Consider the following 25,607-nt stretch of genomic DNA (forward strand, 5'->3'; position numbering starts at 1 on the left):
ATTAAATTGAAGGAGGGATTATCTCCCAAAATACCCTTAACCCAGAAAAACTTTATATCCTTGACTCTGAGTAATAAAATCCTGGACACCTGGTGCCAGGAAGGGATCAGGTGTATCGAAAATTATTACAAACGAAGGTCACTTAATGTTATTCGAGCAGTGAGGAACAAATACATTTTACTGCTATCTGCAAATAAGATCTTTCTTAAGGGAAAAATTGGGTCCATCTATGTCCTTACCTAGATGTGGTAATGAGGAGATTCTAATTCCACAGGGGAATTTATCTCTAAGATGTATTACATATTCCAAAGTGAGGGCCTGAAGCCAGGCTTACACAGGTCGAGGTAGAGATGGACTTTGGTCTTAGGCACAACAATTAATGAAGAGTGCTGGACAGTGTGACTGGAGTCGTCAATGCCAGATACAGGGTGGTGCAATACAATTTCTTGCAGCAGCTGTACCACACACCACAGAAATTACACAAATCAAAGCCTGAAATTTCAAAAATGTGCTTCACGTGTGATGTGGAAGTTGGAACATTTGTCTAATCCACCTGGCTGTGTACAAAGGTAAGACCTTTCTGGGAAGACCTGCGGGACATTCTTAAAAAAAATTACAAAAATGGATTTCCCACAGGATGCAGAAGTATACCGTCTGGGAGACATTGAGGATGTGAATTTTAGACTGTCTAAATACCAAGTTTTGTTCATGAAGGCCGTCTTGGCAGTAGTCAGGAAGCATATAGCGGTCGTGTGGAAGTCCAACTCCTAATTAAATGCCACACAGTGGAATGTGGAAATGCAGAATTGCATCCCCCTGGAGAAAATCACACAGGATCTATGGAAGAAACATGACACATTCGTTAAGTTGGGGCAACCTTCCTTGAAATATATTGGCACTCAGATTGATTATTTCTCCCACCCCCAGTTCGAAATAGGGGTACTCCAGCAATCCGTCCTGGTAGGAAAATAAATGTGATCTTGAAGTGGGACTTGACGCGGGCCCATGTGTTTTTTCCAGTTTCGTTTTGAGTTTTTAAATTTCTTTTCAATTTAATTTGATTGAAGTTCTTTTTAATCTTTTATCCTTTGTTACTTGGCCTTTCTGATTGTTTTTTCTATGTTTTTTCCTAGGTTTCTGTTGGGGGCCTTTGACCCCACTGGAATTTGTATCGATGTAATTTAATTGTCTGTATTTTCAGTTTTTTGAGGGAGGTGGGTGGGGGGGGGGCGACAGGGGGAGGGGGGATAAACACAAACACTGTATGTTACATGAATGTTAAAAAAGATTATATTGTTTGAATTTTACCAGTCTATGAAAATTAAAATAAAATATTGGAAACAGAAGTAGGCATGGACTTGGGAAACTGTCATTATGAATTATAAAGTAAGAATGATTTTCAAATTTATCAGTAAGAGGGACCCTCTGTAAATTTTTGACCCATTTCTATTGGTGATTTCTTCTTCGAAAATACTTTCTGTGACTGAAATAGGGGAGGAAACACTGAGAGTTCAGATTACTGGATGTAATCTATAGCTTAAGAACACGAGAAATCCAAGCATTCAGCTCCACCTACCTGCCTTTGCCCCAAAATCCAAACATCCTCTTCTTTTTAACAATCTTCTTTGTATTTCAAATATATTTAACATGGCAGCCTCCACTACTTCCCTGGGCAGAGAATTCTGCAGCTTCATCACTCTCTGGGAAAAGCAGTTCCTCCTCATCTCTGTCCTAACTCTACTCTCCCAAATCTTGAGGCAGAGTCTCAGTTTTATTTAAGACTGATTGCTACTGCAGCATTACATTGCTGTATGAGTAATCCGGTAACTTGACTGGTGATCCAGAGAGAATTTAAATGCCACTATGGCAATGGAGAAGATAAATTCAATTAAGGCAGTAGAAAGGATGTTTCTTCTTTCTTTCTTTCTTTGGCTTGGCTTCGCGGACGAAGATTTATGGAGGGGGTAAAAAAGTCCACGTCAGCTGCAGGCTCGTTTGTGGCTGACCAGTCCGATGCGGGACAGGCAGACACGATTGCAGCGGTTGCAAGGGAAAATTGGTTGGTTGGGGTTGGGTGTTGGGTTTTTCCTCCTTTGCCTTTTGTCAGTGAGGTGGGCTCTGCGGTCTTCTTCAAAGGAGGCTGCTGCCCGCCAAACTGTGAGGCGCCAAGATGCACGGTTTGAGGCGTTATCAGCCCACTGGCGGTGGTCAATGTGGCAGGCACCAAGAGATTTCTTTAGGCAGTCCTTGTACCTTTTCTTTGGTGCACCTCTGTCACGGTGGCCAGTGGAGAGCTCGCCATATAATACGATCTTGGGAAGGCGATGGTCCTCCATTCTGGAGACGTGACCCATCCAGCGCAGCTGGATCTTCAGCAGCGTGGACTCGATGCTGTCGACCTCTGCCATCTCGAGTACCTCGACGTTAGGGGTGTGAGCGCTCCAATGGATGTTGAGGATGGAGCGGAGACAACGCTGGTGGAAGCGTTCTAGGAGCCGTAGGTGGTGCCGGTAGAGGACCCATGATTCGGAGCCGAACAGGAGTGTGGGTATGACAACGGCTCTGTATACGCTTATCTTTGTGAGGTTTTTCAGTTGGTTGTTTTTCCAGACTCTTTTGTGTAGTCTTCCAAAGGCGCTATTTGCCTTGGCGAGTCTGTTGTCTATCTCATTGTCGATCCTTGCATCTGATGAAATGGTGCAGCCGAGATAGGTAAACTGGTTGACCGTTTTGAGTTTTGTGTGCCCGATGGAGATGTGGGGGGGCTGGTAGTCATGGTGGGGAGCTGGCTGATGGAGGACCTCAGTTTTCTTCAGGCTGACTTCCAGGCCAAACATTTTGGCAGTTTCCGCAAAGCAGGACGTCAAGCGCTGAAGAGCTGGCTCTGAATGGGCAACTAAAGCGGCATCATCTGCAAAGAGTAGTTCACGGACAAGTTTCTCTTGTGTCTTGGTGTGAGCTTGCAGGCGCCTCAGATTGAAGAGATTGAAGGATGTTTAAAAACAAACTATTACACTGGGCAATAAAGAGTTTGCTTCCTGAACACTTTTGAGTGCATTTTATGGACTTTGAGCTGAAGATCACTAAAATCGCTCTAATATTTCCCTATCACTTATCATTTTTTAAAATTACCTATTTTTGTAATTTTTCTGTCATTTTTTAAGTTTGCTTCAAGCTTACAAAACCATGAAGTTCAACATGTCACTGAAAATCCATTTTCTGCATTCGCACTTGGATGTCTTCCCTGCTGATCTTGGTGCAGTCAGTGATCAACACGATGAAAGGTTTCACCAGGACATTGCGGTAATGGAAAAGCAGTATCAGGGCAACTCGAATCCATCAGTGCTGGCCCACTATTGTTGGACACTGACACGAGAGGCATCAGATGCAAATGAAAATCGGCAGAAAAACATTTTTAGGTCAGTTGAACGAACGCAACGTGTTAGCGTCAATTATACAAGTAAACATGATAAATTCAATAAAAGTTCATGTAATGTTTCTCCATCATCCTACATCATACAGAAAATCTGAAATTACCTTTGTGTTCAGCTTGAAGTCATCTATCATAATCTCCAATTGAAAAAAAAAATTGTCCAGTATTAGTGAAGTCAATTGGGAAACTACAGGGCTGTTGCAAATCTCTCTTCACCAAAAGAAATTTACAACCTTTTCCTGTGCAATATTGTGAATCTTTTATTGAAATGTTATAGCAATCCATTTGTTTGTACCAAGCAGCCACGTTTATTAGATTGTAGCCTTTCAAGAAGATGGCTGGTCACCAGTTTCATTGATTTTGCTAGAAATACCCTTGTGCTATAATTTTTTTTAAATGAAGATGCTGAGTTAATGTAGAAATAGGAAGACAGAATTTATAAATCTCCTTCAATTAAGATACATTTGTAACAACTTAGTAGCTGGGTTCCTGACATATACCCAGCTATTGCCAGGTGGTTGATTTTGTTATTCCGTTGACCACTTTGAAATCAAATGGTGTGGAAAATAACAACACAGTATTATCTTGCAGGCAACAGTGGAGACAAATGCTGGGTATAAATTGTCCAATTATTCACTCACAATTTTGAACATTTTCTGAACTATTCAGTTTGTAAGTTCATATCCTTGTACAAGATGTGGCAAAATGTCTTTCTTGCTGTCAGGGAGTCGAACAGGATTCATCCTCGTTGAAGTAGAGAACCCTTGTCCCTGCCGGATTGACAAGATCAAATTGAATTGCCTATTTGTAGCCAATTGCTGCCCATCCAAAAATGGGAAATGGAGGGTAAAATAACATGTCAGCAGGTCTTGAAAAGCAGTAGATTTAATCTGGATCATAGAATATTTATTGTCTATTGTCTATGCAGTGAAAAATTTCAAGTGAGTCAAGCAGGCTGGTGGTATTTCCATAAGAGCAAGACATAGACCTTTCAGTCCATCAACTCTATCCCTTCAGTCAATCATGAGCTGATCCATTTTCCCACTCAGCCCCACTCTCCAACCTTCTCCGCATAGCATTTGATGTTTCTGTCAAGTGGTCGATGGAGTTAAAGCAGCTTTTGGCTGCACCGCCATGAAAATGATAAAGGAGACATGGATTCTGTTTAGTTCGAAAGGAGCGTGGGAAATGGGCCCCAAAAAAATATTAAAAAGGCACAGAAAATGTCAGCCACATGGATTTGTGCCAAACATTGGGATTTCTAAATATTTTTGCTTTAACTTTAGAGATACAATACGATAATAAGCCCTTCCGATCCACGAGCCCATGTTGCCCAACTACACCCACATGACCCAATTTACCTACTAACCCCGAACATCTTTGGAATGCGGGAGGAAGGTGGAGCATCGAGTGGAAATCCACATGGTCATAGGGACTACAAATAAGCTCCTCACAGATACCGGAAGGTTAGAACCCGGGTCGCTGGTACTGATCAGAATGCTAATTGGACCGCCGATGATCAATTTTAGTTTCCGGTTCCCTTTTGAATGCCTCTGTTGTCTCTGTATCCATTGTCTACTGAGACAGTTAATCAAGCGAAGAACTCACTACATATTTTCTTCATTATGTCTGTGATTCTTTCGTCAACCAGTTTTAATTTGTATCACGGAATTTTCAATCGTCACTAAAAGTCCACAATAATTTATCACCCCAGTAACTTGTCACTTTTTCTTTGTTTTAAGACAATTCCAATTTTTTCTATTTTCTCCACATAATTAGTCATTCTCTCATTTCACTATTTTTGCTATTTTTCTACTGCCTTTTTCAAAGCCTAAATTCAAAATATATTCCAACTCCTCAATCGAGTTTATTTTGACGTGTTTTTCAAAATGTATTTGCTTTTGTAATTTCTGCCTGTATTTCTAAATCTGTGGAAGCCATTTCATCTGGCCATGGCACCCCTGCAATTTGAGTACATGCCATCATTCTTTTGTATGCTTGCCCAGGTCCTCTCCCACCGGTGCCCAATAAAAAATAAAGTTTCGATTGCGATCCTTCTTTACTTCAACTGAAGTGTGTCAATCCATAGTCCTGAGCAATACATTTCAACTGCTTGATTCTGCTCTGTTGTGATCATTTGTTATCCTCATTCTTATTTACTATAATTCTGGTTTGATATTTTTGAAAATGTGAATCTAATTCCCTGAATGCCCAAATCCAGGTCAGCAGTATTGATGAAAAAGTGAAAACCAACTGGTGATGAAGATGATTGAAGCCAAGAATGTTCGACTACTCTGTCCTGCCGATTTAATGTACCATTCCTTCCACCTAACAATTTCTAAGCTGTCTTCCCAGGTTTCCTCCTATTGATTTCACAACTTTTCTGCAGGATTGTGTACACCTATGTTTATTCCAGTCCTATCATAACTTTAAATTGGTTAGGACATAAATAATGAATCATTCAATCCTGATAAAGGGCAGACCATCCTAACAGCCACTGAGAAGACACTTCATAGATGGTATTTTCCAGGTGTTGGGCAGCATTTAGACCTCTCCCCTCCACTATCAGACACTTCAGCAACAAACTTGATTAGGGACTTCTTTTAGGGCTCTTATTTTGCAATTTATTGGGTATTTTTTCTCTATTGCACAGTCAGTTTGTTTACATTTCGTTATTTGTTTACATTGAGTCAGTTTTTCTTTCACTGCCAATAAGAGATAATTCTGCTTCGCCGACAGGAAAATGAATCTCAGGGTGATATGTGCTGTCATGTATGAACTCTGACAATAAATCTGAAATCTGATTCTATTTCCATTATTTCATTGCACAAATGAATAGATTAGCAATGATAAAGTTCTGCTGGTTGTGGAAGGAAACAGATCCAAAATAGTAGATGGTGTGTGTGTATTTGTGTGTGCGTGCATGTGTGGGTGTTTGTGTGTGGGTTGGTGTGTGAATATATGTGTGAGTGTGTGTGTGGGTGTGGGTGTAGGTATGTGTGTGCTTGTATGGGTTTGTGTGCATCTGTGTGAGCATGTAGGTGTGCATGCACACGTGTGCATGTGTGTAGGTATGTATGTGCACATGCATTTCATTTTATTGCATGAAGAATAAATAGGAGATTACATAGGGTGTAAACACACAAATGTTTTTTAGATGAAGGTTCCTTTATTGTCATGTAATAATACAGAACATGTAATATTACATGTAATTGTCTTCTGCCTACCACAAGGCAGACAAGGAGTGGCCATTAGTGTCACCTTGCGCCCCTTCCAGTAAGAGAGAAAGAGAAGCAAAAGTGAGTCCCTTCAGAGTCACTGAGTGTCTGTGGATTCACCTCCAATGCTCCCACATCCTCCATAGCTGCACAGACCCCTGTTCGATTCATTGACAATTTGAGCTCAAGACCCAAACTTCTGACACGATCAGGAAGTTTTCAGTGCTCGAGACCCTTCTTTCCCTTAGCATCATCTTGAATCCTGGCACCAATACCTCGTTCCCATGAGCCTGTCTCCAGCAGTCCACAGCCCGTGCAGTTCCCCCGACCATATCAACCACATCCTGTGTGGATCCTTCAGCCGCCGAGCCCCTCACTGATCCGCTGCTGTGGTCAGCTTCCCTGTAGGGTCATCTCCCTTGGTTTTCCTTCACAGCGGCGGGGGTGGGGATTCTCCCCATTTATGGCGCCCTGCAATAATCCTCTGCTCCCTGGATTTTGTAAACCCTATGTCCGCTGCCGAGCACAGACATTAGGAATGTGCAGTGAAATCTTCTGTTCCCAACTGCTACAAAGTAACACACACGCACACACAGTGTGGCAGGTTAAGTTCACTCATATATTAGGGCTAGAAAGGCTGCTTTTATACTGTTCAATTTCACGCCGTTTTTGGTGATTAACTGAGTCAGCCGTATGAATAACAATAGCGGGTGGGAACATCCACGTATATGAATGCCCTTCTTCCCCAGCCTGTTTCTGCTGAGTCAGCTGGGCAGCTTGACCAACACCATTTTAGGGCTGTTGGTCTGATGCTCCCCAAGTTTCTAACCCCGCCGGTTCGTTGCCCTGGGAGTCGCTTTAGCGATCTCTGTCCGCGTCTGCTGCCGCGCGATGTGCTGGCCCGATCTCCGCAATTGCAGGCTGCCACACTTCGAAGCAGCACTGTGTCTACATTCCCTGCTCTCCCCTAGTCTGCATCAGCGGCATCGCCACCAGTACTGCAGCTCCAACAGTAGCACCAAATTACTCATCAATTACAGATCCTTTGGTAACATAACTAAATTGATAAGTCCTATTTTATTATTTAACCTATTCAAAATCCTGAGCTAAGGGGAAAAGTGCTGGGAATAGCATAACTAAATCTAGCAGATTATCTGTGGGGTTTTCAGATATTATGGAGTTAAGAGAAGGAAAGTTAACTATTGCACAAAAAAGTGTTTGCTGTGAAATCTGTAGCATAGATGCATTTCAACCGGTAGGTTTTTCCTGGAAAGAAACAGCTTTTTCCCTTAATTCCTGCAATTACTGAATTAGCAATTGTTTAGTTATGAATTATAACCAAGTGCTGCTTTATGTTTATCGGGAGTGTGGAATGAATAACAATTTTGTCGTATGAGCATTAACAATCCCTGATGGTCAAAGCAGTTCTGCTGGGTGAAAGGGCATGTCTCCAGCCTGATCTATGACCCTATTTCAGTACCCACTGACACCTAATTACTCACAATACATCTCTAACCCAAGACTTAGGGACGTTCTACGACCCAGAAACAGGCCCTTCACCCCAACTTGTCCATGCACGTCATGCTGACATATTCACAATTTTGACAGACATAGGCATACATACCGCCCACGAGTGTGTCACCCAATTGACCTACAACCCCTGTACAACTTTTGAAGGGTGGGATGAAACCTGAGCTCCTGGAGAAAACCCACGCAGTCAAGGCGAGAATGTACAAACCCCTTATGGATTCAAACCCGGGTTGATGGCACTGTAACAGAATTACACTAATTGCCAGGCTAACCGACCCACCTGCATTCATTACTATGAATATGTAAATGATTGCTTCCGAGTTCTTAGAAGAAGCAAAAGACAAGGTGTCACAAAATATAGAGAGAAGTTCTTTCATTACTGACATTTGTTTTCTCCCTTTCAGCGACAGAGATTGAGGCTTAATTCTGACCTCAGCTGCTGTCGTAGCTTTTGGACATTCTCCCTGAGTTATCTCTGAGTGCACCATTTTCCTCCCACATACCAAGGTGCGAGGATTGGAAGTTTAACTGGCCTTTGTAATTTGCCCCAGGTGAGTAGGTGACTGGTAAAATCAGGCTGGATAGGCTGGGGCTTTTCTCTCTGGAATGCAGAAAGCTGAGGGGGTCCTAATAGACATTTGTAAAATCATGAGGGGCATAGCCTTTTTTCCCAGAATAGGGTCACCTAAAACCGGAGGGTAAAGTGAGAGAGGAAAAGGCTTCAAAGAGTGCCGAGGGCCATCCTTTCTACACAGAGGCTGGTGGGTGTAAGCTGTCAGAGGAAATGGTCGAGAGGGTTCCAATATGACATTTAAAAGAGATTCAGACAGGTACATGGATAGGAAATGAGTTGACATGAATGTGGGGAGAATAAAAGCAGGTTGAATGTAATATGTGCAAATGGGTGGTTGATAGACTAGATGATCCTGTGTTGAATCTTTCGGTGACTCTTTGACTTTAGAGCTCCACAATGCTTTATGGATATAATCATGGGCATTCTGCTTGTGTGATAACACTATCTTCAGGCTGACTTCCAGGCCAAACATTTTGGCAGTTTCCGCAAAGCAGGACGTCAAGCGCTGAAGAGCTGGCTCTGAATGGGCAATATGAATATATGTATATATATGTATATATATATATATATATATACACATGTATATATATGTATATATGTATATATGTATATATGTGTATATATATGCAATATGTATATATGAATACTTGTCCTACAGATGTATTGTTTGATCTATGTCTGTTGTGTTTGCGTATTTCACACTAAGGACTGGAGAATGTTGTTTCATCAGGTTGTACTTGTGCCATGAGATGACAATAAACTTGACTTGGGAAATATGAATTCAAAGTAAGTCATCAGATTAATCCTAAATCATCGCTTCTTCCATTAAAAAAATCACGAACATTTCAAAGACTGATGTAAAAGTGTAAGAATGCCCATGATTATATCCATAAAGCATTGTGGAGCTCTAAAGTCTAAAGGCCTGGAAGTCAGCCTGAAGAAAACAGGTCCTCCATCAGCCAGCACCCACCATGACTACAAAACTCAAAACGGTCAACCAGTTTACCTATCTCGGCTGCACCATTTCATCAGATGCGAGGATCGACAATGAGATAGACAACAGACTCGCCAAGGCAAATAGCGCCTTTGGAAGACTGCGCAAAAGAGTCTGGAAAAACAACCAACTGAAAAACCTCACAAAGATAAGCGTATACAGAGCCGTTGTCATACCCACACTCCTGTTCGGCTCCGAATCATGGGTCCTCTACCGGCATCACCTACGGCTCCTAGAACGCTTCCACCAGCGTTGTCTCCGCTCCATCCTCAACATCCATTGGAGCGCTTTCATCCCTAACGTCGAAGTACTCGAGATGGCAGAGGTCGACAGCATCGAGTCCACGCTGCTGAAGATCCAGCTGCGCTGGGTGGGTCACGTCTCCAGAATGGAGGACCATCGCCTTCCCAAGATCGTGTTATATGGCGAGCTCTCCACTGGCCACCGTGACAGAGGTGCACCAAAGAAAAGGTACAAGGACTGCCTAAAGAAATCTCTTGGTGCCTGCCACACTGACCACCGCCAGTGGGCTGATATCGCCTCAAACCGTGCATCTTGGCGCCTCACAGTTTGGCGGGCAGCAACATCCTTTGAAGAAGACCGCAGAGCCCACCTCGCTGACAAAAGGCAAAGGAGGAAAAACCCAACACCCAACCCCAACCAACCAATTTTCCCTTGCAACCGCTGCAATCGTGTCCGCCTGTCCCGCATCGGACTGGTCAGCCACAAACGAGCCTGCAGCTGACGTGGACATTACCCCTCCATAAATCTTCGTCCGCAAAGCCAAGCCAAAGATAACACTGTGCCCAGGTGATGAAGGGTGGGTAATTTCTGAATCAGCAATTCTGAAGCGCTGATACTTTGTTCTTTTTTTTCTAATTTTTTTGCTTTTTTTTTCAAAGGAAAAAAACCCTTCCCCTCTCTCTAAATCTACTCAAATAAAAATTTAATCAAAAAAGTGAATCTAAACCCCCCCTAAAAAAAATTACAATAAAGAAAAAAAAACACCAAAGTGGTACCCCCCTCTACAAACCGGGTGTGGTCTAAACCATTAGTGGCAGATGACTTCAGAAGGCACAGAGCCATTCCCCCCCCCCCCCCCCAGCTGATAGTCTCATATCTCAGAAAACACTAAATTAAAGAATTCAGTCCATGACACCCATAACACCAGTTGCTTGATCTTCAACACCAACGGCACCAGCAACTTGATCAACACCTCCCCTCTGGATCAGATGTTGTTCCTCCACTTTCTTCCTGGCCGTTACCACTCCCATTCCCATTCCGCTTGGGAGATCCCTGTGATTTTGATGGTTTCTGCAACTCAAAACTATGTGGGCTATTTGGCAAAGAGTTAGCAAAAGTCAGAGCTTCAGTTTCATCGACAAAACACTGAGCCTGAAAATGACCATAAAACACCATCAACACACCAAAATATCCAAACGCAAACCTATAACCCTTCTTCCATAGCACAACTTTAGCTGGATTAAACTCTTTACATTGTCTAATCACATCTTGAATTAAATCTGCATAAAAAACCTCTGTTACCCTGAACCATCATAGGACCCTGATTCTGTCGAGCCTTCTGAACTGCCAGACGCAAAATTATCTCGCCATCCTGATACCGTAAACAGTGAATAAGCACCGCTCGTGGCGGTTGATCTGGGAAAGGTTTCTGTCATATTGCCCTATGTGCTCTATGCAATCCCAATCCTTCTGGAAAAGCATCTTTTCCCAACATCTCTGGTATCCATTTCCGAGAGAACTTCACCGGATATGTTCCTTCAATATCTTCTGGTAAACTCATTATGATGTTTACTTTAATCAATTCTCTTCAAAAATTCTCGTTTTTGAACATTCCAATCTGTGACATAATGTTCCAAATCGTCCATACTTTCAGTACATCGATCCACAGTGTCAGTACAATCACGAAACGCCCGTTTAATATCTTTAAATTAATCCTGTACCACACCCACTGCTCTCAAACATTTAGCTACATCTTGTTTAATTAATGACACCTCTCCTCTCAATTCAGTCCATTGAAGTTTATTTTCTTTAAATCCCTGCGTAATGTGAGTTGCCATAATATTCATCCGACACATAAGCTCTTCAGAAACAGACAATGTCCTCCTCCACTTGTGCAGTTTGAAAAGTTTGCAAAATAGGTGATTTAGTTCTTGAAACTTTTTTAGATTTTAGAGACCTACCTTGAATAATTCTAGCATCATTTAATATTGCTGCTTCCTCCTCTGGCTCCTCAATTACATCTTCATCTTTTTCTTCTTCCTCCTCAGATTCCAAGGCCACCACCTCGGCCCGGGCTATCCGACTGCGGGTCTGAACTTCCTCCCAAACAGGGCTGACTCTGTCGGGAGAGAGACGTCCCGACAGCCTGGGCCCGATCGGGAGTTATGTGCATGCGCGACGATAGTCAGTCCTACGTGCTCGTGACTGCGATCGGGAACAGAGCCCTCGCCGCCTCCGGAGTTATGGAGGCCTTCGCCTGGGTAGTCCGTTGGATCTTCGGCTCCTCCATAATCGACCACCGTGGATCCTTCGACAAGGTAGGGCTCAATTCTTCAGCACTTTCTGCTCTTTTAAACTCTGTCTTTTTTGTAGCTTGACCCTTTTTACCTTTCATTATGATTATAAAAACTCTTTAAAACTTTGTCAGAAATAATTTTAAAAACTGTTTTTATTGTTCAGCTGGGGAGAGGTGAAATTACACGTCCTCTTCCTATGCTATCTTGCCACGCCCTCCTGATACTTAGTTCCATTCAGAGAACGTTTTATGTTACCATAGGCTGAATTTCTGCTCTGGACAGAGAGCTAGGACTTTTTTCTCTAAAGTGATGAGAGGTGACTTAATAAAGATTCACAAGATAATGAGAGGCATAGATAAGGTAAACAGCCAGCACCTTTTTCCCAGGGCGGGTGTAGCAAACACCAGAGGACATCTGTACAAAGTGAAGGGAGGAATGTTTAGTGGGGGCGGGGAGGGGGGGAAAATTATAGGTAAGCTCTTTACACAGAGAGTTGTGGGTGCCTGGAATGCCTTGTCAAGGGTGGTGATGATGTTGAAACATTAGGGGCATTTAACAGACTCTTAGGCGGGAAGATGGATGGAAGAAAAATATAGAGTTATGTGGTGGGAAGGGTTTAATTTTTTTTAGTAGGAATATAGTAGGTCAACATATAAGGGCCAAAGGGCCTATCCTGTGGTGTAGTGTTCCATGTTTTATGCTCCTAGACTCATGTACAGCAGAAAACTAACAAATGTGTAGCTGACATGCTATCTCCCTCAGAGTTATAGACACAGCGCTTTACAGCACAGAAACAGTCTCTTGGATTCAACACCCACGCCAACCAAGTTGTTTATCCAAGCTATTCCCATTTGCCTGCATTGAGCTCTAATGCCTCTAAACATTTCCTATCTGTGTACCTGTCTAAATGTCTTTTTAAACATAATAGTTCTATTCTCTCTGGCAGCTAATACCCACCAGCCTCTGTGTAATAAAATGCCCCTCAGCTCTCTTTTAATTCTCTCTCTCCCACTTAAAGTCTATGCCCTCTAGTTTTAGATTCCTCTATCCTGGGAAAAAAAATTCTAATCTATGCCACTCATGATTTTATAAATCTCATTAGGTTTCCCCTTGGCTTTCTACTCTCTGGAGAGAAAAGTTCAGTCTCTCCGTATAATTCAAGCCACCAAAAGCTACAGCTCATATTCATAAATATTTTCAGCTTAATGATGTCTTTCCTCTTACTAGGGCGACCAGATGAATACTGTAAGTGTGGTCTCACTAACTTCTTCTACAGCTGTAATATTGTCCAGACCTATAAAGTTGAGCTTGCCAAACCTCTTCTTCATTATGTTCTCTATCTGTGTTGTCATTTACATGGAACTATGTATCTGTATCTGAATCCTCAAATCTTTCTGTTCTACAAAACTCTCCAGAGCTTTACCGTTTACTGGGTAAGTCCTTCGCTGGTATAACTCGTTCTTATCTGAGTTAAATTATTTCCCATGTTAAATCGCATTCCATTCCTTGGCTCATTTTCCCAGTTGTTCTGCAGTATATCCTATTTTAATCTCAGATAACTTTTAATGCCCACAATGTCTATAATTTTGGTATCACCTGCAAAATTAGTGACCATGCCTACTAAATTGCCATCTGTTGCCAAAGATTACAACCAAAGATTACAACCCAGCACCAATCCCTGTGGCACACCACTGCTCACAATCCTTTTATTTGAATGATAACCCTACACGACCATTCTCTGACTTCTCTATCAAACCATTTTGATATTTCTGCTTGGTTAGCCAGCCTACCACAATGTCAAAGGCCTTGCTAAATCTACCACTTTGCTCCCATCAATTACTTTGTCATCTCTTTAAAACGACCTAGAGACCTTTGTACCAGGTGCAAGGTTTAGAGTAGAAACTCACCCAATATAGAAGTTCTGCACATGATTTTCTACCTCCAAAATTCAATTCCATTGACCTCAATAGAACGGAAATATGGAAGTTGAGAACAATACACAGACAAAACGATATTCCTTGCCTGGTGCCAGTGACAAAACTTGAATGGAATTCCACACTTGCCAGAATGGGATTTAAACTTTTGCAGTCAATTTCCATCACAGCTAATGAGTGGAACTTTCAAACAAATGTTCAGTGGTGTATCAATTATATATGTAAAACAAACTTCTTTGAGACCTGTACAAAAATTGGCTGTTGTGCACTCAAGCCTTTTGCCTGTGTTTAATGCCTTATGGTGTTCTTGTGGATTCTAGGCTGAAATTTCTCTGATAAGCACAACTTTCTAATTGAAATGTTTTTCATTATACATTTCAAATGCATATGATACCACTGAATCTTCAATTTTAATTACTTTCATGCATGGGGTATTCTTTTGAAGTTTTTTATTATGTTGGAACTCATATTTACTCTGGTAAGTTTTTAGATTTCAGATTTATTGTCAGAGCACATACATGACATCAGATACAACCCTAAGATTCCTTTTTCTTGCGGTCACGGCAGAATTACCACTAATCGGTGGTGCAAAAAATAAACTGAACACAGCATAAAATATGTAAACAAACAAAGAACTGTAAGATAACAATTGTAAACAAACTGTGCAATACAGAGAGAACAAAGGGAAAATCAATAAAATGCTCAAGTAGGAGTCCTTAAATAAGTCTGTTGTTGAGGAGTCTGATGGTGGAGGGGTAGCAGCTGTTCTGAACCTGGTGGTGTGAGTCTTGTTTCACCTGGACCTCTTCCCTGATGGCAGCAGCGAGAACAGAGCATGTGCTGGGTGGTGAGGGTCTTTGATGATCACTGCAGCCCTCTAACAGCAGTGTTCCCTGTAGATGTATCCAGTAGTGGGGAGGGTTTTGCCTGTGATGTCCTTGGCTCGGTTCTTGACCTTTTGGAGGGATTTATGCTCAAGGGTATTGGTGTCCACATACCAGACTATGATGCAGCTGGTCAGCACACTTTCCACTATACCTCAGTAAAAATTTGGCAGGGTTACTGGTGTCAAACCAAACCTTTGCAAACTCCTGAGGAAGTCGAGGTGCTTACGTGGTTTCTTCACAATGCCATTGGTGTATTGAGTCCAGGAAAGATCCTCCAGGATAGTGATATAGTGACTCCCAAGAACCTAAATTTGCTCACCCTCTCCTCCTCTGATCCCCCAATGATCACTGGATTGTACTCCTCTGGCTTTCCCTTCCTGCAATCAACAATCAGCTCCTTAGTTTTGGTGATATTGACTGCAAGATTGTTGCACCATTCAGCCAAGTTTTCAATCTCTATCGTGTACGCTGACTCATCCCCTTCCTTTGTACAACCCACTACCATGGTACCATCGGCAAATTTGTAGAAGGTGTTATTGTCATACCGAGCTATACAATCGTAGGTGTGAAGTGAGTAGATCAGGTGTGAAGTGAGTAGAGCAGGGGGCTAAGAACAGAGTCCTGTGGTGCTCCAGTACTGATGGAGATTTTGGAGGAGAAGTTCTTACCAATCTTCACTGATTGTGATCTGGACATGATCCAATTACACAGTGGGCATTAACTCCCAGGTCTTGGAGTTTGCTGATCAGTTTTGAGAGAATGATGGTGTTAAATGTCAAACTGTAGTCAATAAAGAGCAGCTTTGATGCCCAGATGTTCCAGGGCTTTGTGTAGAGCCAGTGAGATGGCATCTCCTGTTGCTATGCTAGGTGAAGTGGAATGTATCAATGTCACCACTCGGACAAGAGCTGATCTACTTCATCATCAGCCTTTCAAAACACTTCATCACTGTTGATGGAAGTACTACTGGTTGATAGTCATTAAGGCAGGTTACTATCCTTTTCTTGATTGACACCTGTTTGAAACAGGTCTGGAGTGAGGATATTGAAGATATCCATGAATATCTTGGTCAGTTGATCAGCTCAATACTTGGCCAGGTACTCCATCCAGATCAGATGATGCCCTCGGATTCATTCTTCTGAAGGCAGCAAACATGTCATCCTCAGATATGGTTAGGGGACATGGGGGTGCAGAGGAGTGGTACCTCGCTGTTACTGTCCTCTGAAGTTATCTTATTTTATCTTATCTTATGATAATAAGCTGAAAGAATTTAATTAGAAGCATTTGGAGTACTTTTTGATCTAATTTCAAACTTGCTAGATATTTCCTAATTGTTTATTCCTCATTAGTCTTCACCTTATCAGTACGATTAGATGAATTAAGTGCAATAGTTGCTTATTTTGCATCTCAGATATGATGTGTACTGCGTGAGAGGACTTCATTCCTGCTATGACTTTGCAAACTTTATGCCTGCATAACCGTGACAATATCAAATGCCAGTTTGAAATTAACTGGGTGGCACTGTTGGAATGGCGGTTAGCTCAACAATTCTACAGCGCCAGCTGGATTTGAATCCTGTGCTGTCTGTAAGGAGTTTGTATGTTCTCCCCATGTCCCCGAGGTCTCTGGTTTCCTCCCAACTTTTAAACTGTACTGGGGTGTAGTTTAATTGGGTTTAAATTGGGTGACATGGACTCGTGGGCCAAAATGGCCTGTTACTGTGCTGTATGTCTGAATATAAAAGAAATAAATTTAAAAAATCTCCTTTGGGCGTACTCATCTCTGCTCCCACGACCTTATGCCATTCTTGTACCAAATGTGTACTATATTTACTGTATCCAACGAAGTCGTATACTTACCAATTATCTTGCCTATCAACACTAATCCCACCTGCCAATCAATATCAATCCCACAATCCTTCTGTGCAACAATTTCATCTGGATCTGATCATACCTATAATCCTTGAGGCATTGAACAGCAGGACTACACTGGCACAATTGTACGTCCCTAACAAATCCTCCAGATGAATCTAGTAATGGCTGGAGCCAAGGTTTATATTAGTGTTATACTTGCCATTTCTGCTCCCAGCCCTGTTCCTCCACTGGCCTGTGTGTCTTTGGCCTTCTCTGCTGCTAGTGAGAGGTCAAACGCAAACTGGAAAATAACACCTATTGTGTTGCCCAGAAAAGGTCCAACCCTATTCAAACTTCAAGACTCCTTTTTTGTCATGTAATCGTACAGAAAATATTATACAAAATTTTATTTTGCCTCGCATATGACAAAGAATCGGTATTAGTATTGTCCGGAACCCCTCGGAGTAAGAAAAAGAGAGGCAAAAGGGAGCCCCTTCAGAGACAGTCAGTGTCCATGGATTTACCTCCAGTGCTCCCACAGCCTCTATAGCTGCACAGACTCCATCGATCCCTGCCCAATGGATTCCATCCATCTAACATGCCTCCCTTATCTGGTTTCACTCATTCCCTTCTTTTCTAATTATATTCTACACACCTTTATCCCTCCACATCACCCCCCTCCCCCAACCTGGCTCCCTCTGCTTCCATGTTTTCTCTCTCCTTATCTGTCTCTACCTATCACTCACCATTTGCTGTCTCCAACTCCCTCTCCCTTTCCCCACCTGGCTCTGACTGCCTGTCATCTCCCTTCTCGCCTGATTCCACCTAATATCTGCTAGCTCCTGTTTCAATGCTCCCATTCACCTCATTGTATTGACTTTCTTCCCTCTGCTCTTTCACCTCTGATGCAGGGTGTTGTCACAAACTCACAGCCCCTTTTCCATTGGCATCCCAGTTAATTAGCTGTGGAGTGGCCCCAGAATAGGAAGCCCTTTGTGCCATTTCCACAGACCCACCTTTAACTGAGACACAATTCATCCCCGGGGATTGGAGTGTTCTACCTTCAACTGGAAACAGGTGACTTTCTGCTTTCCCTTTTCCACTGGTTTCATCAGCACGCCGACGTCGGCTGATGCCAGGGATGTGAATAGGGGTCTAGGAGGTTAATCTTCAGACAGTTTTTTTTTCACTGGTGCCTGTCCCAGTTAATTCCAGTGGAAAAGGGGCTATGGAATTCCTAAGCAGGGATTTTTTTTTTCAGATTCTGCTCTCTTCTTTGTATCAAGTCAATTGATCCCTTCATCCCTTTGCAATATAACATTTAGTGAAAATGTGTTCCATTTATTTAGTTGTTCTCAATCTTTTTCTTTCCACTTAAGCAATCCCTATCCCATCGATGCTCTGTAATTAGTAAGGGACTGCTTAAGGTGGTATGTGAGTGGGAAGGGAAGGTTGAGAATCACCGCTCTAGAACCAATTGTTACAGAAATATTTTGCTTGATAAAAATTGCTGCTGGCCCATTTCCTTTGGAGTTATGAAACCATGCACATAACAAGTCAATTAGGTACGATTAAAACAGTGGTTTTCAAATTTTTTCTTTCCACCCACACACCACCTTAAGCAATCCCTTACTAATCACAGAGCACCTATGGCATAGGGATTACTTAAAGTGGTATGTGAGTGGAAAGAAAAAGGTTGAGAACCACTGGTTTAGATATTTCATCATCTGATTGAAATCAGTTGGAATTAATGAAATTCAGTACTTTACCAGTGAATCATGAGTAATGCACAAAAGTTCTGGAAAACCCAGCAGCTCATGCAACAACCATAGGAAGTAAAGGGTAACCAACGTTTTGGGCCCTGGTTGCTTTGGAACATATCATGGCAGTAAGTCATGTTGCTTCAAATCTCCAGGGAAAGAATGCCAAAACACTTATCACAGGCATGAAAAACTTGCTACTGAAAATACCCTGGTTAATCTTCATTTATCTTTGTTGCCATTTATAACTAGGATTCCATTCAATATTTTCAAACATTGAATCAGAGCGAACCATATGATTTAGCAGTTAAAACAAGAAGCTATGTGCAAAATCTGGTTTTCATTTTTGTACTTATCTAATGGAGAGTATTGATAACAATGGGATCGCAACACAAAATATCACAAAGAAAGGCCTACTCCACTCAACCTGCCCTCCACCTTATCTTAAAATCTCCATTAATTATAATGCACAACTTAGGAAATTGTAAAATACTTGGGACGTTTCACCCCAATCCACTAAAAAAAAATTGCTTTTATTGACTCCTTGAAACATAATATGTCCAAATTCATTCCTGGTCATGTTGCTATGCACATTATTAATAACATCCACACAAATTCTGATCCATTAAGTTTCAGTGAAACATAAGTTTGAAAATTATGTACAGCAGGCAGGAACTATAGCAGGATGCAGTTCGCATGATTTAGCTGATTAGCTGTAAATCATGTAACTTAAAACATAATAGATGCAGAATGAGTGGTTCAATATAAAAGTGATCTGTTTACAGGAATGAAATTGCCAATCTTAACATGAGTGGCACAAGCTCCTGGTGCTTGTCATGACTGTAGCAACTCTTCTAAGGAAGTATCTGTACTTCAATATCAGACCAAGTTCCTCAAAGGCAGAGAGGCTCTGATACTCCCAAAGAAAGAGGAGATGAACAGCAACTGTGACTTGCAGATAACTTCCCCTCCTCTGGCTTCAAAGGGGTGCTTATTTTTTATAGAATTTATTTTAAATTGCCATCGGACAGAAAATTGCCATGGCTTCACTGCACATCAAAGAGGAAATTCTAAGGAATAATTTTTGACAGGGATTTCTAGAAATGAACAAAACAAATTTCTGTTTGGAACCACTGTTGGTCACTGATAAAAACCTACTGTGTTCCATCGTAGACTGAAGGAACTTAAACTGTGCCTGTTACATATCCAAGTAACTGGCACACTGTATGCATGGGTATCATTTCGCTGCCTATGTTGTCTTCAAACTCTTCATCCATAGTTAGAGATATTATCTTAATTCTAAATGGAGCTGAGTAAGAGCTTCTTCCCATGGACAGTGAGAATCCTGAATGACCAAACGAACTGCTCACACTAACCATTTATCCATGAAACAATATTTAATTATTTATTTGTATATATGAATACTTGTCCTGCATATGCATTGTCCATCTGTATGTGTGTTATGTCTGGTTGTGTGTCTGCAAGTTTTGCACTGAGGATGCTGTTTTGTTGATTGTGCAATCATATGACAATAAACTTGACTAACCATATTGATTAACTAATGTTTAATTGGTGCATTGAATACTTAACAGCAATCTCTCTTCAGAGAGGTATAGATAGGTTAAGTGAGTTGGCAAAGGTCTTGCAGATGGAATACAAAATTGATAAATGTGAGGTTATCCACTATAGAAGGAAAAATGAAAGATGAGATTATTATTTAAGTGGAAAGTGAATCCAGCATGCTGGCCTGCAGAAGGATTTAGGAGCACTTGTTCATGAATGACAAAAGGTTGGTTGCAGGTTGTCTTGGGTAAACTTATACCTCTCATTTTGTTCATTTTAGATTGGTCACAGTGTTTGAGCTACCGAAAGAAAATAGACACACACACCGAGAGCAGTTCAGTTTATACAAATGTTTATTACTAATTCAAAAGCTGATTTCACACTACAATATGCAAGCCCTTCCCAACTATACTTATCAACGCTTGGACTGGTCCCAACTGCCGAAGCGAGGCAACGACTGCACACTTGTAGTAGGTTGTCAGGGCGCTGGTAGCAGCTTCTCCACCTCCCCCGACCGGGACATTGCTCGGACTCTGGCTGTTCTTCCTTCTTGACAAGGGGTGTTCCCACCCCTCGGAGAATCTAAACTTCAGCAGCAGGACCACAGGCTTATATACCCCAAAAACAATTAATCATGCGCCTACTCCTTCTAATATTTGTCAGTCAAAATCAAAACTGAACATTACATTCTACAATTTAGAAGATTAATTATTATGGAACCAGGATGTTATAATTTCCTGGTTTATCTCGTAGATACAAAGACTTATTAAAACTTCTCGAGCAAGACAGGTTGTGACCAATTCGTCAATTTCAGAGTGTTGCATTTGACAACTGCTTTCCCTGGGCCTCACAGTGGAATCCCATTTCAAAGTGTATCTTCAGATAAGTCCCCATGGCTGAGTTTAATTACATCTGCTAGTTCTGAAAGTAAGGTGACCTGCGTGTGGACCCAGTGTCGTCAGTTCCACATAAGCAAAAAGCATCTGGGTACATGGTTTTAATTCTCCATCACACAGGTGTAATGGGCTATCAAGAAGGCAACGATTGCCTGGGCCTCCTTCTCAATGGAGGAGTGTCAGACCTCAGGGCTCTGAATGGTGCCAGAGAAGAATGCTGCCAATCTACCCTCTTGGTTGAGAGTGGCCGCCAGGGTGTAATCAGAGGCATCGCTCTTCACTGGAATGGGGTGGACCCGTCCACAGCATGTATTGTGGCCTCGGTGATGTCCCCTTTGATGCTGGTGAAGGTATCCTGAACATCTGTTGGAAGTGGGAAGAATGTAGCTTTCATCAGGGGTCGGGCCTTGTTGGCATAATTGGAAACCCATTGTGCCTAATAAGAGATAACCCCAAGGCATCTCTTTAGGGCCTTGAGGCTGCGAGGCAGGGGGAATTCCATCAGGGGACGTATACAGTTGGGATCTGGCCCAATGACACTGTGTTCCACATCACAACCGAGAATGGCCAGGCATGATGTGCAGAACATACACTTTGCTTTGTTGTAATTGAGGTTAAGTTCCTTGGCCATCTGGAGGAATTTCTCCAGGTTTGCGACATTGTCCTGCATATCATGGCCACAAATGGTCACATTATCCAAGTATGGGAATGTGGCCTTGAGCCCATGTTGATCTACCATTTGGTCCATTTCCCATTGGAAAATGGAGATCCCATTGGTGACCCCGAAAGGGACCCTTAAGAAGTAGTAGAGGTGACAGTCCACCTCAAATGCGGTATACTGATGGTGATATGTCGATTTTAAATCAATGGTAGAGAACACCTGGTATTGGGTGATCTGATTTACCATATTGGCGATGCAGGGAGGGGGTTATGCCCCCAGCTGCTTGAACAAGTTTATGGTTTGACTGTTGTCAACCACCATATGGAGTTTTTTCTCATTCTTGACCACCATGATCTGGGCCCTCCAGGGGCTTGTGCTCAGTTCTACTATCCCCTCAGCCAGAAGCCTTTGCAACTGTCACTTGATAAATCCTCTGTCCCCTGTGCTGTATCTCCTGTTCTTGGTGGCGATTGGCTTGTAGTCAGGGGTGAGATTTGCAAACAGGGTCAGGGAGGGGGGGGTGGTGTCCGGTGGGTGGACAGCCCACATGTCGGATGCTGTGGCTAGGACGCAGTGTGCCCATTGGTTGCGTATGGAGGGGACAACGGGCAGTTTAAAAATTGGTGGACGGTGAGAGGAGGATGGGGCCCATCGAATACTAAAGCAATGCTCTTTAAGTGGCACTGGAAGTCCAGCCCCAGGATTATTGGTGTGCAGAGCTGGGGCATGACCAACATTTTAAAATTCTCTTAAGTAGTGCCTCATACAGTTATTGATACTGTGCAGTAGCTCTAGGTCTCAGCCGACTTTGATGGGATATCTGTTTACTTCGACCTCCATCATTGAGCAACCGAGCTGGTGAGGGCTGTGCTGGTCAAGTGTAATGGAAGCTAGTATTCGATCATAGACAGAGTCGCAGTAGGTATTGGACTGGTAAGATAGAGTCCACAGGCTGGGCTGGGAAGATGACGGCTTCCACGACATGCATGCTGTGCTATTATTGTTCGGGGATGGAAGTGACGTCAGACAAGATGGCTGCGCCCACTGCCTGCACACAGCACTGTTCAGGAGGGAAGTTCTGGACTTACATACTTTAGCGTAGTGCCCTTTCTTCCTACATCCTGAGCACACCATTTTTTTGGCAGGGCAGCGCTTCTGGGGATATTTCAACTGGCCACAGTAGTAGCATTTCAGGGGCTTGGGGGCAACGGCAGCTGTGAAGTCAGGACACCCCTGCGCAGCGGCACAGTGGGACCCCGCTTCCCAAGATGGCAGCGCCCACCATCCCCACGAGGCAACTGCATTGTTTGATGCGAAAGAGTCTGAGTTACAGAGGGCTACATGCAGTGTTTTGGTGACCTCGACAGCCTTTTCTAAGGTTGGTTCATCAAGCTCCAGTATCCACTGTCGGATATAGTCTGAGCAGATGCCCACTGCGCGGGTATCCCGGATGAGCTTGTTTGCTTAGACTTCTGCAGTTACGTCTTTACAGCTGCAGGCCCTCCGGAGTTTGCACAGGGCACGAATATACTCTTCGAGGCACTCGCCGGGCCATTGCTGGCACGAAGCGAGGAGGTGCCTGGAGTAGACTGCATTAGACTTAGGGCTGTATCTGCTTTGGAGTTTACTCATGGCTTCTTCAAACCTTGCGCAGCCTCTGATGAAGGGGTAGGCCCAATGGCCAACTCTCAATCGTAGCAAGCGTAGCTTGTCATCATCGGTATTCAAGACTTGAGCCTGGCATGCAGGAAGTCATTGAAGCAGATAAGCCAGAGCTCGAATTGGTCTGGAGTGTCGGGCATTTGTGGGTCTACATCTAGTTTGTCTATCGCAAAATTTTATGGAATTAAAATTGATACAATATGAATAAAACCTTAAGACTTGGACCATGCTGGTCCAAGGCCTGGTCCTAGGATTCATACTAAAGGAGGGGACTTAACTTAACTGCATTTATTAGGGGATTCCAGGGGGCCAGCCATAAATATGAACCAAACATATGCACAGTACCAAGTAATAGTACACAGTGGTGGATCACCACAATCAGCCATTGAATAGTGGAACAGACTCGACGGGGTGGATGGCTTATCTCTGCTCCTATTTCTTATGCTCTTATTTTCTAAAGATCAACTGGTGTCACAGCTTTGCTTGTTTTTATATTTGTACTGCAACTTACAGCTGGAAAATATAAACAATAGATCACTTTGGAGAAATTCAATGATCTTTTCATAGTGCACCACAAAGCTTTGAAATAACAATTTCAAATCACAGCTTTTGTACTTTAAAATGTGAACAGTTATCTCACAGACTCTTGGGAGACCTCAGATTTTAATTTTTTTTTACCAGCTCTCTCAGTTGTTTCTACTGTCATATCCTCTAGATTGCTATAATTGTGCAGTGGTGAAACCTTTCTCATTTGGACCGACTGGGTTTTGTCGTGTGTTCAACCATTTTTTTTCAGCTTGGAGATTTTTTTTGCAGCTTGCCTTTTCTTCCTTCTGATCTTTTGGTTTGATTAATACTCGGTGTCAAATATTAGTGTCTGTATCTCCGTGTTTAGAATCATACAGTACAGAACAGTCCCTTCAGTCCAAATTAACCATGCCAACCAAGATGGCATTCTGGTCTCATCCCATTAGCCTGCAGTTGGTCCATGTTCTTCAAAGGCATTTCTATCTATATTGATGATTACATGCTTTTTGAACATTGTCATTGTACCCACTCCAAGTTTGTTCCAGATAAGGAGTTAGGTAAGACTCTAGTGGGCAAAGGAGTTAAGGGTTATGGGGATAAGGCTGGAAAGGGGTACTGATGGTAGTGATCAGCCATGATCTGTAAAATGGCGGTGCTGGCTCAACGGGCCAAAGGGCCTACTCCAGCTCCTATTGTCTATTGTCTATTGTCTATTGACTACATTTGGAGTGAAAAGGTTGCCTCTCAGCTTCCTCTTAAATCTCTCCCTTCTCATTTTAAGTCTGTGCCCTCTGGTTCTATAATTGTCTTCACTGACTAAAGTAGCTGCCTTCGGACCACCTTCTGAGTGAAAGCATTGCCCCTCTTGCCTCCATTAACTCACTCCCTTTGACCATAAACCAAAGCCTTTTTGTTCTATACTTGTCTATCCTGGGGAAAATTGACTCTGAGCTTTCGCTTTATCCTCTATAAGCCTCAGCCTCCTCCGCTCTGAAGAATAAAAGTCCAGACTATCCAACATCTCCCTCGAATTCAAGCCCTCTAGTCCTGGCAATATTCTTGTGAATCTCCTCTGCTCCCTTTCCAAATGTTGATGTCCTTCACATAGCTGAGTGACCAGAAATGCACTTAGTACACTCAAGTATGACCTCGCCAACACCTAGTGTGGGTGTATCATGAGGTCCCAACATTTGAATTCAATACCCCACCCAATGAAGGCAAGCATGCCTAGCACCTCCTTCATCCCCCTGCCCACTTTATTCGTAACTATGCACCTGTGCCGCAACCTTTCTCTGTTCTGCAAAATGTTCCAGGGCGCTGCCATTTATTATGCAAATCCTACTCTGGTATGACTCAACAAAATGTAACACCTCCCAAATGCCAGAGTTAAATTCTATTTGCCACTCCTTTGCCCATTTTTCCAGTTGTTCTGGATCCTGTTGTAAATTTTTAGATATCCTTCCTTAATTTACTTTAGCTACATTGCCACTCAAATTCTTTACATAGATACAAACATCAGTTTGTACTCAATGCCAACCCCTGCAGCACATCGCTGATCAGAGGTCTCCACTCAG

The sequence above is a fragment of the Narcine bancroftii genome, chromosome 2 (assembly GCF_036971445.1).
Source record: "Narcine bancroftii isolate sNarBan1 chromosome 2, sNarBan1.hap1, whole genome shotgun sequence".
Lineage (NCBI taxonomy): Eukaryota > Metazoa > Chordata > Chondrichthyes > Torpediniformes > Narcinidae > Narcine > Narcine bancroftii.